General features: G+C 44.9%; 1 protein-coding gene across 6 annotated transcripts in view; it reads right to left on the reverse strand.

Moving 5' to 3' along the window:
* Cdkl3 (cyclin dependent kinase like 3) overlaps positions 1–14442 on the reverse strand; it is a 95864-nt gene that overhangs the window by 32280 nt on the left and 49142 nt on the right. The gene's annotated exons all lie outside the window — the stretch shown is intronic.

Consider the following 14442-nt stretch of genomic DNA (forward strand, 5'->3'; position numbering starts at 1 on the left):
GGCAGTTGTAACTTTAAATGGGACTCTTGCTAACCTTACAGGAAGGAGCATGGTTTTTTGGAGGTAAGTAATTGCAAGTCTCCAAAGGCCAAGATTACAGGAATGGGAGCACAAAGCCCTCTAAATGGGGTGTGAATGCCTATGTTGGGAGAAATGAGGAGTGGCACTACTTTTGGACCCATGTCTAGAGTTCCAGACTCAAGTATCTTGCCTGCTGGGGACCCGGCACTCTAAAAGGTCTCTGACTTAACACACAGCCCACAGAATAGCCCGTTCTTTTCATGTATTTCCTCTGATGTATAAAGACTGGTCCAGCATTCCACAAGGCTGGATGCCTTAGCATGGGACTCTATGTGACTGTACCAGTGAACACATGACCAAGAGCACTCCCTACCTCCTTCACCGGGAAGAGGCTGGGTGCTGTGTTCCATATCCAGGCAAGAATCCACATGCACACACAGGATCTATGTGGTTTCTATGAGTACGAAATTCAAGTTCTCCCAGGACAGAGAAGGCTGACACATAGGACTTGGTTGGTCTTCTCTGGGAAAGCATCAGCATTTGTTGCTATGCTTTTCAGCATATGAGGCTTATGCCGTTGCTCAGTTGCTTGTGGCTCGGTGCCGTTGCTTCCTTAAAGGCTGTGGTGAGAGGATTCTGGCTTCTGTAGCCTCATGTGGAACACAGTTCTGTTTGGCATGCTTTAGCCAGAGCATTTATTCCAGCATGCCTACTCTTTATGCCTTCGTCTGCCATTTATAAATGCAACTCAGGCCTCTCCATCTCCCTGAGTGCTGAGATCTTTTCCCAAGCTTCTTAGAGCCACTTCAGTGGCTTATAACCCATATCCTGAGAAAATGTCTCAAAATCAATGAATTGTCTTTATCTAGGGGTACAGTCCCTAATGAAAGACCCTAAAAAACCAATTCCAAGAGTTCTTTCTCCCATGGCTCCTGCCGCATGCAAGCTACCTCTCTCGATTCTTTGGTTGTCTCCTTCCCCATCAGGCCCAGGATGAAGCCATTGACACAGCAGTATGAAGTCAGGGCAACAACTAAAGCGAATCTGCAGCACCCAGCAAGGTGGAAGAATTAGTCTGTAAAACAGCCATCTCTGCAAGCCCACAGAAACCAGCACCAGCATCCTTATGCGCATCCACCCAGATGTTTCCATTCTGTTTCTCTTCCTTTTATTTATTTATTTGGTGATAAGGTTGGGACAGGGTTTCTCTGTGTAATAGCATTGGTTGTCCTGGAACTTGCTTTGTAGACCAAGCCAACCTCGAACTCTCAGAGATCCACCTGCCTCTGCCTCTCTGAGTGCTGGGATTAAAGGTGTGAGCTACCATGCTTAGCGTACCGTTCTGTGTTTCTGACCCCGAGGCCGCTGGGGCTGACATCCAGCCTCAGTTCTGTAAGGACTAAGTCTGGGACTGGAAGCCACCTCGGCACTTTTAAGGACATTTTCTGCTCTTTGCAGGGGACCTGAGTTCAGTTCCTAGCACCCATATTGGATGGCTCAAAACCACCTGTAACTCCAGATCTAGGGAGTCTGATGCCCGATTCTAGCTTCTGTGAGCCCCCTCATGCAATGTGCCCACACAAATCTTCAGAAGAGCTTTCGGTCTCTGCCCCTATGCCAGGGTCAACACAGCGCAGTGAGCAGTCAACGCCGTCCCTGTAGCATTCTCCCTCTCCCCCCGTCTTTTGCAGGCCTTCCTCATCACACAGACAGAGAATCTAACAGAACACCCTTTAGGCTATCCACTATGAAATAGTTGTTGAGCTCCAGTTTGTGCCAGGATCTATTTATGGTTCATGTGACCATCAAAATGATGTCCTTGCTGCCTAACAGAGGTATGACAGTTAGTCTCAGAACCTAGCTTAACTAACATTTGTGTCTTGGCACCATTGTGTTGGCCCAAATAGTCTGAGGAATAGATCAAAAGAAAGAATTAGGAATTCGGGAGAGTTGCCAGGGGAAATACCTGTAACAAAAACTGGGAAAGGAGCCGGGCTGTCAGGCAGAGGCAACACACTGCAAAATATGTTGGGCTTTGTGAGAGAAAGAAAAGTGGAAGGGCAGAGACTTGGACTGTGGGGCAATTTTAAGGAAGACTGACGAAGCTGACAAGGAAGCTTCTGGCCAAGATTCTGCAATACTGCCCAACAGGCCTGCCTCAGCACCCCTCTATTGTCTGCAGTACTGCCCAACAGGCCTGCCTCAGCACCCCTCTATTCTCTGCAGTACTGCCCAACAGGCCTGCCTCAGCACCCCTCTATTCTCTGCAGTACTGCCCCACAGGCCTGTCTCAGCACCCCTCTATTGTCTGCAGTACTGCCCAACAGGCCTGTCTCAGCACCCCTCTATTGTCTGCAGTACTGCCCCACAGGCCTGTCTCAGCACCCCTCCATTCTCTGCAGTACTGCCCAACAGGCCTGTCTCAGCACCCCTCTATTGTCTGCAGTACTGCCCAACAGGCCTGTCTCAGCACCCCTCTATTGTCTGCAGTACTGCCCAACAGGCCTGTCTCAGCACCCCTCTATTGTCTGCAGTACTGCCCCACAGGCCTGCCTCAGCACCCCTCTATTGTCTGCAGTACTGCCCCACAGGCCTGTCTCAGCACCCCTCTATTCTCTGCAGTACTGCCCCACAGGCCTGTCTCAGCACCCCTCTATTGTCTGCAGTACTGCATGACAGGCCTGTCTCAGCACCCCTCTATTCTCTGCAGTACTGCCCAACAGGCCTGTCTCAGCACCCCTCTATTCTCTGCAGTACTGCCCCACAGGCCTGTCTCAGCACCCCTCTATTCTCTGCAGTACTGCATGACAGGCCTGTCTCAGCACCCCTCTATTCTCTGCAGTACTGCATGACAGGCCTGTCTCAGCACCCCTCTATTCTCTGCAGTACTGCCCAACAGGCCTGTCTCAGCACCCCTCTATTGTCTGCAGTACTGCCCCACAGGCCTGCCTCAGCACCCCTCTATTGTCTGCAGTACTGTCCCACAGGCCTGTCTCAGCACCCCTCTATTGTCTGCAGTACTGCCCCACAGGCCTGTCTCAGCACCCCTCTATTGTCTGCAGTACTGCATGACAGGCCTGTCTCAGCACCCCTCTATTCTCTGCAGTACTGCCCAACAGGCCTGTCTCAGCACCCCTCTATTCTCTGCAGTACTGCCCCACAGGCCTGTCTCAGCACCCCTCTATTCTCTGCAGTACTGCCCAACAGGCCTGTCTCAGCACCCCTCTATTGTCTGCAGTACTGCCCCACAGGCCTGTCTCAGCACCCCTCTATTCTCTGCAGTACTGCCCCACAGGCCTGTCTCAGCACCCCTCTATTCTCTGCAGTACTGCCCAACAGGCCTGTCTCAGCACCCCTCTATTCTCTGCAGTACTGCCCCACAGGCCTGTCTCAGCACCCCTCTATTGTCTGCAGTACTGCCCAACAGGCCTGTCTCAGCACCCCTCTATTGTCTGCAGTACTGCACTGACAGGCCTGTTTCAGCATCCCTCTATTCTCTGCAGAATTCTCCCTTGGTTAGCACGGTCTTGTCAACTCTTGCTACCTAGGCCTCTTTCAAGCTTCTATCCATACTTCACCTCAGCAAACACCCAGGCTTTCTTTGGGTCACCATTGTGGTTCAGCAGCTGCTTCTAAGTAGAACCCATCTGTGACCGGAAGGCTAACCTCTGCCCTGAGGCAGGCCTCTGGCTGACTCTCCACTCGTTGCCTGAGATACTCATGTCAGATACTCCTCAGGTCAGTTTGTTACCAAGCAAGACTAAGTGTCACACAGTCGCTCCTTTGTGGTCGAAACAAGGTTCCTTAGTGTTCTCAGGAAAATATGTGTTTTCTTAATTTAGGAATATATTTATCTTGTTTTCTTGTTCAGTTTCTTTTAGAGTTTACTGTTTTTGACTGGCTTCTTGAGGTACAAACTTAGGTCCCTGGTTGGTTGCCTTGTAGTGTAGCCAATAAGAAGTTAGAGCTAATGGCCAAGCAGTGTTTTAATAAATACAGTTTCCATGTGATTATTTCGGGTGTAAGCTAGCTGGGCGGTTGGGACGACAAGCAGCCCCCTCCTCCTGTTACAGCCTTGGATTCAGTAAGCACCCCTAAAGGCCTATGTGTTAAAGGCTTGGTCTTCAACTATTGTGCAGGAGGTGGGTGGGTGTGGGTTCCCACTAGTTAGGGCCTGATGAGATGAAACTAACTCATGGGGATGCCTTTGAAAAGCATCCTGGGAGGCTGCCACCAGGAAAGTTTGTGCGTTGCAGGCAAATGTTCCAGGAAATCCCAAGTACGTCTCTTCATCCCATCTCCATTGGCTGTGTTGCAAGCGCTTCCTAAGTTCTACTCTTTGAACATGTGGGGTTTTTTTTAACTTTATTGGTACCTGGAGGGACAGCTGTGGGTGCTGGGAAGCGAACTCATATTTTTGGTTGTAAGCCTAGCCTTTAACAGCTGAGCCATCCCTTCAGGACCATGTGGGTTATTTTTAAGTGCACTGGTTAAACCACTTTTTATAGTTATTAATTTCTATCTTAATCCTAGTGTGGTCAGATAACACATTTGGATGTTTTGAGACTTCAGTTTTGATTAACTGGCCACATGCTGTTCTGATCCTGTATGCAGTGCTCTGCTGTGTTGATAGGGGCTCGCTCATCAGCTGCTAGTTCTGCCTTGCATGCCATTGCTGATTCATGTGTGCTTGTCTTATAAGTTACTGGGAGAAGTGTGTTGACTTTTATCACTGCAGACAGGTCTGTTGTCTCCTTCCAGTTCTATTTCTGCATTCTATGTTCTGAAGCCATGCTATCCAGTGAACATGAACTTAGGATTTAAATCGATATATCCATTTGGCAGATGCCTTTATCGCGGTGACAAAATATCCCTTGTGTCCCCTCATTCTTGCCTTAAGATATACTGTCAGTTTTCTTTGGCTTATGCTAGACACTAGATTTCTCCATTTTTTATTTTCGACAATTCAGTGTCTCTTATGCAAAGCGTTTTTCAGAAGGAGCAGGGGGTGGATAGTTTTTTATCTACCCTGATAATGTACTATCCTAGTATTTACTTGGAGTATTTGTTCCATTTCATATAACTACTAGTATAGTTGTGATTATTCCTGGAAAACCCTCAGCCACCTAACTCTGGCTCCAGAGACCTGCTGCCTTCTTCTGGCCTTCATGGGCAACCCCAGCATGTGGCATATATTCACACAGACATACATAGTTTTTTAAATTTTTTAAATTAACAAAAATGGGAAAAAATTAAAAGAATTCCTTAAGCTTTGTCTTAAGGCCAGACTGTTGGTACAGACAATCGTTATCTTCCCCTCATCTTCGAGGCAAACCTCACTGATGAAGAACCTCAGCTGCCAGCTCTCTTCTCTCAGCACTTTGTGCCCACCGCTGTCGGGCACGCACCTTTGCAGGAATCACGTTGTGTGTGGTTTGTTCTCCTGCTTTATACTGTGTCTGAAGTCTTCCTACAGTGTTCATCTGTTGCGTTTTCTGTATGTTTCCCTTGTGGGATCCCAGGGTGTCTGTGATACAGACTGCTTGTCCGTCAGTTTGGGAGCGGTGCAGGGCATCAGCTCTTTAATCTGATTTTCACCTCTCTGGTCCTTGTGAAGTCCTTCTTATACTTTTGTTCAGATATGGTTTTGAAAGGGAAACTGGGGTGATGATGTCACTCTAACAAGCCTAACCCATGCCATCGGTTTCTCTGTATGTCCCTCTTTCAAGAAGGTGGAAGGCTCAGTTGTTTCCTGTTTCAAAATCAATATACAGTCCTCAAAACTGGGGAGCGTGGGTTGTCATGCAATGCCTCTGAAATAATTCCCTCAAGCTTTTGCTCACTCAGCTCTTTGTCTGGGTTCTGATCTGAGGCAGGGTCTCAGGTATCCCACACTGATCATAAACCTGCTATACAGCAAGGAGGATGATCTTGAACTTGATGCCGTCTCTGCCTCCTAAGTGCTGAGGATATGGTAGAGGACACCATGCCCAGGTTACCTTTGAACAACAAGCTTCTTTTGTCCAGCTGGCTGTTAATTCTGTTTAAGCCACTGAGGTCCACCCAAGAGTACAGGTATATCCTGTGTCGAGATTCTACTTTCATTAATGTACTTTTTTTGTTTTCTGATTTTCTTAATTATTTATTTCTTGACACATTTTAAATATATATTTAAAGTTTCCTATATATGGATTATTTTTCGTTTTTGAATAAGAATTTTCCTACATGTCCATTACTGCAAAGTTAAACACTGCATTACTCAAATCCATATCCATGTTTTGTTTGGTTTGCTGTTTCATTTTGATGTTTGCTCTGGCAGAGGCAGCAGCAGGTCTCTGTGTGTCTGCACTCAGCCTGCCCTGTGTAATGAGTTCCAGGACAGTCAGAGCTATGGAAGGAGACCCTCAAGCAAGCAAGCAAACAAACAAATGAACAAGAATCTCATATTTTGATCACAGTCTTTGAAAGTTCTCCTTGAGCTCACTAAATTTTACTTTTACATATTCTGAGAATATGCTGTTAGACAAGACCTTTTTAGAATTGTTGGAGATGCAACCTGGGGCCTTCTTCATGCCATGTATGTGCTCTGCCACTGAGCTACCCCTCCAGATGGTAGGTGCAAAGCTCTTTAGCACTCAATCATATAGCATCTGTCTTATGTAGACTCAGTTTTTTTCTTTATAATTTTTATGCTTATTTATTTTTCAGAGTGTGTGCATGTGTGTGTATGTGGAGTCAGCTGGCAGGAATCTGTTCTCTCTTTCCACAATTGGTTCATTCATCCTCAGCTAGGCAAACTTGGTAGCAAGTGCCCTTACCTACTGATTCATCTTTCTGATCTCAATTTTTTCTTTTTCTTTTCTTTTTTTTTAAACATTTATTTATTTATTTATTTATTTATTATGTATACAATATTCTGTCTGTGTGTATGCCTGCAGGCCAGAAGAGGGCACCAAATCTCATTATAGATGGTTGTGAGCCACCATGTGGTTGCTGGGAATTGAATTCAGGACCTTTGGAAGAGCAGTCAGTGCTCTTAACCGCTGAGCCATCTCTCCAGCCCTCAATTTTTTTCTTTTTCTTTTTCTTTTCCCAAGACAGGATTTCTCTATGTAACCCTGGTTGTCCTGGAACTCACTCTGTAGACCAGGCTGGCCTCGAACTCACAGAGTCTGCCTGCCTCTGCCTCCCAAGTGCTGGGATTAAAGGCGTGTGCCAACACTGCCAGCTGATATTTAATTTCTCATATTTATTTTCATAGAGAACTCAGGCATTCTGCAAAAATGGCTAATTCCAGGACTGTGCAGGGTGTGTGCCAGAGGGTAGAATACCTGGAGGTACCCAAAGTGAGACCTCACCCAAAAAAAGACAGATTTCGATTTGTACAGAAACTATGTGGGTACAAAGCAGCGGTGAATGGAAGATGCTCCACGAAGTCACATTACACACACAGAGGTGACAAGAACTCCCGGGGAAGAAGGACAGGCCCTTCTGTAAAGACATCTGTCACCCTCTGCAAAGCAATGCAAGCAAAACTGTCACTGGACAAGTCCCACAGTGTCTGCTGCGCCAGGTAAGAAGCAGCCAGGTTGTTTAAACTGATGAAAAAAAAAGAACGATGGGAAATGTGGTATTTGCTATCTTGATACCCAGAAGGGTCTGAAGGTCCCACCTAAAAACAGTGACCCAGGCTGGTATCACATGTGGCAGCTCTCATGTACAACAGGGCTGGATATATCAAGGACCCATCACTACCAGGGAATTTTGTTTTAGGGTTTTTTTGTGTGTGCATGTTTATGTGTGCATATGAGTCCATGCACCACAGTACAAAGGTAGAGGAGGTAGAGGTAAGAGATGACTTGTGGGACTCAAGTCTTCTTTTACTATGTGGGTTCTGGGGATCAAGACAGGTGGTCAGGCACAGTGACAAACCCCTTTACCTGCTAAGCCACCTCACTGACCTTTTATAACATTTTAAAAGTCCAACATAGTTTCAAAATGAAAAATTAAATTAAATTAAAGCTTACTCATTGCTTTAAAAAACATTACAGGAAGCAGATACTCAAGGCTAAGCCAGGTAGACGGGGAATTGGAGTCAGCCTAGGCAACAGACTAATACCCAATCTTGTAAAAATGGAATGACATAGGCACCCAATCAGGCAAAGGTAAGTTGGGTCTAAAATACCTTCCTGTGTCCAGCTAAGTGGCTAACTCCTCAGCAACTGTTAACTTGAACAGAAAACAGATACAACCTCACCGCCCTTAAGTCTGACTGCCTCATTTATGACTTCTGAACATGTATTCTCCAACTACACTGTCTGTGGGACTTGAGTATGTGCCCTACAGTCCCTGATGTATGTCTCTGATGTGATGGTAAGCCAATAAAGGGTAGGATCAGAGACAAAGCCTCCACAGTTGGCAATGTAGTCAATTCAGCATAGTATTGTTAAAAAGATAATGAACCTTTAATCCCAGCACTCAGGAGACAGAGGCTGGTAAGTCTCTGAGTTCAAGGTCAGCCTGGTCTACAAAGCAAGTTCCACAATAACTTAGAAAAAAAAAGCCTACTTTCCTCAGTATTTGCCCTGTATTTTTTAAAAAATGTTTCTCTCTTTCTCCTCTCTTTCTCTCTCTAGTTTTTTTTTTTTTTGAGATAGGATTCTTAGCCCTGGTTATCTTGGAACTCACTCTGTAGACCAGGCTGGACTCAAATTTAGAGAGATCTGCCTGCCTCTGCCTCCTGAGTGCTGGAATTAACGGTGTTGCATCACTACCCGGCTGTTTTCTCTATTTTTGTGTCCTAGTATTTCATGAATTGGGCAGTAGCTATCTATTAATACCTTGCATTTTATATTCACACCTTATCTAGTTGCAAATTTTTTATCTCATCTATGTATGTATCTATCTATCATTGTGTGTGTGTGTGTGTGTGTGTGTCTGCATGTGCACACATGTATGTCCCAGTGTGTATGTGGAGATCAGACGAAAACTTGTGGGAGTCCATTCTCTCCTCTCACCATGTGGCTCCCAGGAATCAGACTCAGGTTGTCAGATTGGCAGCAAGTACCTTTATCTGCTGAGACATCTCACCAGCCCTAGATAATTTTTTTTATTTACTGACATATTGAATTAATTTATGCCACTATTTTGTGTGATCCATCCATTTTCTATATCTTTCTCTTTTTTTGTAATTTTATCCTTTCTTTGGGATTTTTTTTTTTTAGCTTTTTTGAGACAGGGTTTGGCTGTAGCTTTGGAGTCTGTCCTGGAACTCTCTCTGTAGACCAGGTTGGCCTCAAACTCACAGGGATTCATCTGCCTCTGCTTCCCGAGTGCTAGGATTAAAGGCATGCACCACCACCACCTGGCTCTTCGGGAAATGTTGATGGCTAATATGGTTGTCAATCTGACTTGATAGAGTGACATCTAGAAGACTGGGAAAGCAGAGCTGGGGTGGAGTGAAGTTCTTTCTAGAGACGATTGGTGTGCCGGTTGGTGACATGAGAAGTCTGACAATGAATGAACACGGGGGATCTCCAATAGGCAGACAAGCAAACACGAGGCAGAAGCGGGGAGCTGACAATGGCATGCTCAATCCTTATGAATGGATGTGGTTTTTGTCATTACTGTCTCCCATGGACATCAGAATCTTCAGTCTCTAAGAACAGATCTGTACCAGTGGCTCCTCAGGGACTCTCAGGCATCTGGCCTTAGACTAGGGCTACATCCTGTCTTGTGTGCTGAGGCTTCCAGCTTCCTAGACTGAGAGCCACCAGTTTTCCCTGGCTTCTGGTGCACAGATGACCACTGTGCAATTGGTCAGTCTCTGATGATACAAGTCAATCTAATAACCCTCCTCCTGCACCCATATTCTGTTACTCCTGTTATTCTATTCGTTCTGATTCTCTAGAGGTCTCTAATAAAAAAACTAAGCAGAATAATAGGTGCTTATCTCACATGGACAGGTTTTAAAGCAGGCAATTCAAGGCTGGTTTGGTTGAGGACAGACATAAATTAAGACGCAGCTCGTGTAACAAGACAGGTTGTAAATCAGTTAAAAAGTTTTATAAAGTGAAAATCTAGAGGAAAAAGAGACTACATATTTATCTCTTTTGTGGAAATGTGGAAAACTTTATCATTTAGGAGAGTCAGAATGTGACAGCAAGAATAAATTAAGCAGGCCAGCTGCCTATACAACTATTAGACACACAGACTGAAAAGTATAAAGCTGAAGCTAATGCCAAGTTCCAGGCTAGGGAGAGCCCTGGGACTGAGACAGGAGTCAGCTCCCATGGGAAGGGAAGGGGCAGGGCTTGTCAAGCAGCCCGGAAACAAAAAAATGGTCACCATTCACAACCATTCCCCTGACTGGACAAGTACTACATGATCATCTCTCTAGTTGAACCAAGGGAACATGCGTAGGGTGTATAGACTCCTCACAGGTGCAGCCCATGATACAAATGACCAACCAAAAATAACCAATCTCAGAAAAGATCACCTAGGTCTCCACCCAATTCCTACCATATAACAGGAAAGCACTAGGCAGGTCCGCAGCAGTACCCTGTTGGACCCCGTCCCCGTCCATTCTCAGGGGTCACTCTCATTTGCCTTAGTAATTCCCTCTACTCACTTTCTGTTCATGATTCCTTATTACTCTCAGGCATAAGATAAAAACATAACAAAGAAAAGCAGAAGCCAGGGGCTGGGCAGCTTTGGTGACTGGTGACTGTCCAGCATCCACGTTTCCTAGGTTAGGCTGCTCGGAAGGAGACAGGTCCCCTCACACTCAAGAAATCCACATCAGTTCCAAAAAAGAAAAGCTAGAAGGAAAACATGGTGTATGGATAGATCAGTCCTGCTTAGAACTGCACATCTGTGGTGACCTCAAGATGAAGTGGACACGTTAGCAAACAGACAGAGATCAGGGCTTCACAGTCAGCGTGAGAACACAAAGTGCTGCTCTGGGAACCTGAGACGTGGCAACCGAGCTATGCTCTCAGGAAATGGGAAGAACAAAACCTGAAGACCTGTACTCCAGAAAATGCTGGCAGGGAAACAGGTGGGAAGAAAACTAGCAGGAAAGCATTAGGAGGTGAGAAGAGGATGGTGACATGTGACAGAAGAGAAGAGAATGGTTCCAGAGAGGGAGGATGATTCACGTGTCAAACATGACACAGAGGTCAGAGGGAAAGTCATGAAGAAAGCCACTGACTGAATGATTTATGAGGTAACTGGAGCACAGCCAAAGCGGGGTTTCATGCCGGGTGAAACAGGAGTCAGACCCACTCATTCAGCAGACAAATCTCATTCTGTAAGGGTTAGTGCAGCAGGGCGTGCCCTGTCCTCTCCACTACAGCCTCTGTTTCTTTTTAAAAGGAAGTGGGTACCACACAGCAACACTTTTGTGTTGTGTGGCATCATTTGTCACCCTTTCTGCCTGTGACAACTCTGGGCAAAGGACTGTAGCCAGGACTTCTGCCTTCATCCTGTGAATGCCTGCCCCACAGATTTCAAATCCAAGCACACAGTTATGGGTTCTGCTGCACTGAGACAGCATGCTGGCAGGAATGAGCTGGTGGCCAGAGACTCAAGTGGCAGCAATCCTGTCAGTAGAGCCCTACCTGCTGAGAGACCATGTAACCCCTGCCTGCCCACACGTCTTCCAGGGTCACAGAAGCAGCACAGAACTTTTAAATGTGAAATTCTCTTCAAAAAAGAACTCTCCTTTAAAAGCTTCAAACTCTATAAGGCCCGGAGATGCCTAAATTAAGTGGTAACTCACTAGCCATAGCCCTGTTCCACCTTAAGAACTCCATGAGCAGGGTGGTGGCGCACACCTTTAATCCCAGTGCTCTGGAGGCACAGGCAGGTGGATTCTGTGAGGTTCGGGACAGCCAGGGTGAGACCCTGTAAAACAAGCAAACAAGGAACAGCAATGAACTCCATGAATGGACAAAACTTCTGAAGGAAAAAAAAAAACAAAACAATGCAAATTCAAAAAAAGAAAAACTACGATCCGTGGTTTTAATGGAAAATAACTACAGCACTAACATCTTCCCTGTGAGAGGAGGCACACCACTGAAGAGCCACTGTCTCTTCACACTGACTTTCTTTCCAAGAACAGTAGGAGACTTGCACATTAATCTTTAGGACTGTTATTATTTATGCATACAGGTGTTTGACCTGTGTACCACTTGCATGCTTGGTGCTGACAGAGAACAGGAGAGGCTGTTAGATTTCCCTGAAACTGGAATTACAGGTGGTTGTGAGCCACCATATGGGTTCTGGGAATTTAACTAGTGCTCTTAACCTCTGAGTCATCTCTCCAGCCCCGTCTTTTAAAATTCTAAATTCATATGGGTAGAGTAGCTCAGACCTACGCTGTAAGAAATCCTTCAGCCAGTAGCCTTTAAGTTACCTGCCCACTTGGGCATGGCCTTTTATATTATAAATGCTGATATAAAGCGTGTGTTCCCTCTCTTCCAGCTGCTGGATTCAGTTCCTGTTCCTTGTTCATGCTGAGGACTGTGATCTGTGAGTCTACCCCTAAATAAATAAGCCTTTATTATACTCAGTTCTGAGCTACTGTGGGATTTCTTTTTAGCGTCCATCTTCATCTGGTGCCCCATGTGGATCTGAACTCCACACCTACTTGGTGGACCAGTCTAAAAGGCGCAAACGGTCCAGAGCCCAGGTTTCCCACCCCTGCCTACTTAGCTTGCTTTCACCTACTAAGGAGTTTTTTGTAAAACCCCACCACAGCAGAGCTAAGTGCACCCAGCAACTTGGCAATTTCCCAAGCTCAGGCACATTCCCCACACACACTGCCGTGTTCCCTGCCATGCAGAAACTTGCACAGCTTCTGGTTTGTGCTCCCTGATCCTGAGTTCTGCGCTCCTTGCTCTGTGTACAGAGTTGATTAAATTACTTTTAATTTGTCGAGCAAAGCATATTTGTCAGTATTTAACCAGTACCAAGGCAGAAAACCAAAGAGGCACAGGAATGTTCATAGTGCCACTGGTTGTGCTGCTGGTCACAACTCTGCAACCATGACACCTGCTGGACAATAAAGATTATTACACCTAAAACAATTTACCGGACCTCATAACACAGGTATTTTATTAATTAATAAATCAATAAATTTGTTTTTTCTTTCTTTTTTTTATTTATTTATTATGTATACAATATTCTGTCTGTGTATATGCTTGCAGGCCAGAAAAGGGCACCAGATCTCAATACAGATGGTTGTGAGCCACCATGTGGTTGCTGGGAATTGAACTCAGGACCTTTGGAAGAGCAGGCAATGCTCTTAACCACTGAGCCATCTCTCCAGCCCTAAATCAATAAATTTGAAAGTTATATAATGATAGACACATTACATGGAAAATTTTGGTAACTTTTTTGCTGATACTATTGATTGTATTCTGCAAGGCTTATATGGTTATTGTGATACATCCATTTATTGGATGTTGGGACTCAATTTTTTCTTCATATTATATCCTTATGAAAATGGTTTGATAATCGAGCCAAAAATGAGGTACTTTAGAAATGATACAGTCTTTACAGACTAATAATGAACAGCTAGCTGACAGGATTAATACCATAAAAAATCAAAAGTTACCTGAAAAATTCATAATATTGAAAAGGATAACATTAATTTGACAGACAAAATTCAATCCATGTCAAAAGGTACTGAGATATTATCTGAAAGAATTCATACTGTTGAATTTGACAATCAAAATCTGTTAAAAAGTTAAGATAGGTTAGCAGATAGACTATCTCTCCAGGAAGGCAATCTGCACACTATCCAAATAACGTCCAAGGATGAGATGTTATCTTTAAAGGAAAAACTTCAGACCTTGGAATCATATGAGCAGAATGAGGACCAGAGGCTATGTGCCTCAATTAAATCACTAGAAATATATACAGGCCAGGAGATTCAGGCTTTACAAAAGACAATAGTAAAAAGATTTGAAACGATTGAGGAAATTATTGGAGCTGATGAGCAGAGAAAGAAAGTACAAGGACAGGATTTAACATCACTGGAACCTGTCAGACATGACTTACCCAGGGTTTTAGCTTCCTACCCTGTAATCTACTTTGACAAAGCACCAAGTTCTAAATGTACAAAAGGATCCAAAGAAGGTAAATAGATATCTATAGGAATGAATGACCTAAAAGAAATTAAGCAAGCAGTAGTAACTTATGGCTTGCATTGCACATTTGTTAGGGAAATGGTAAAGTCATGGGCCTCAAGCATTAAGGCCACCCCACACGACTGGCTTCAGTTAGTTTCAGCAGTTCAGGATGATAGGCCCCAATTGCTGTGGAGATGTTATTTCAGAGAAGATGCAAAAATTTTAGAACAACAGGGAAAAGCAAAAGGAATTGAGACTTTCCAAGATCAAATTCTTGGTGAGG

The sequence above is a fragment of the Microtus oregoni genome, unplaced genomic scaffold (assembly GCF_018167655.1).
Source record: "Microtus oregoni isolate MIOR12 unplaced genomic scaffold, Mior012 000015F_ref0000493, whole genome shotgun sequence".
NCBI classification, from domain to species: Eukaryota; Metazoa; Chordata; class Mammalia; order Rodentia; family Cricetidae; genus Microtus; species Microtus oregoni.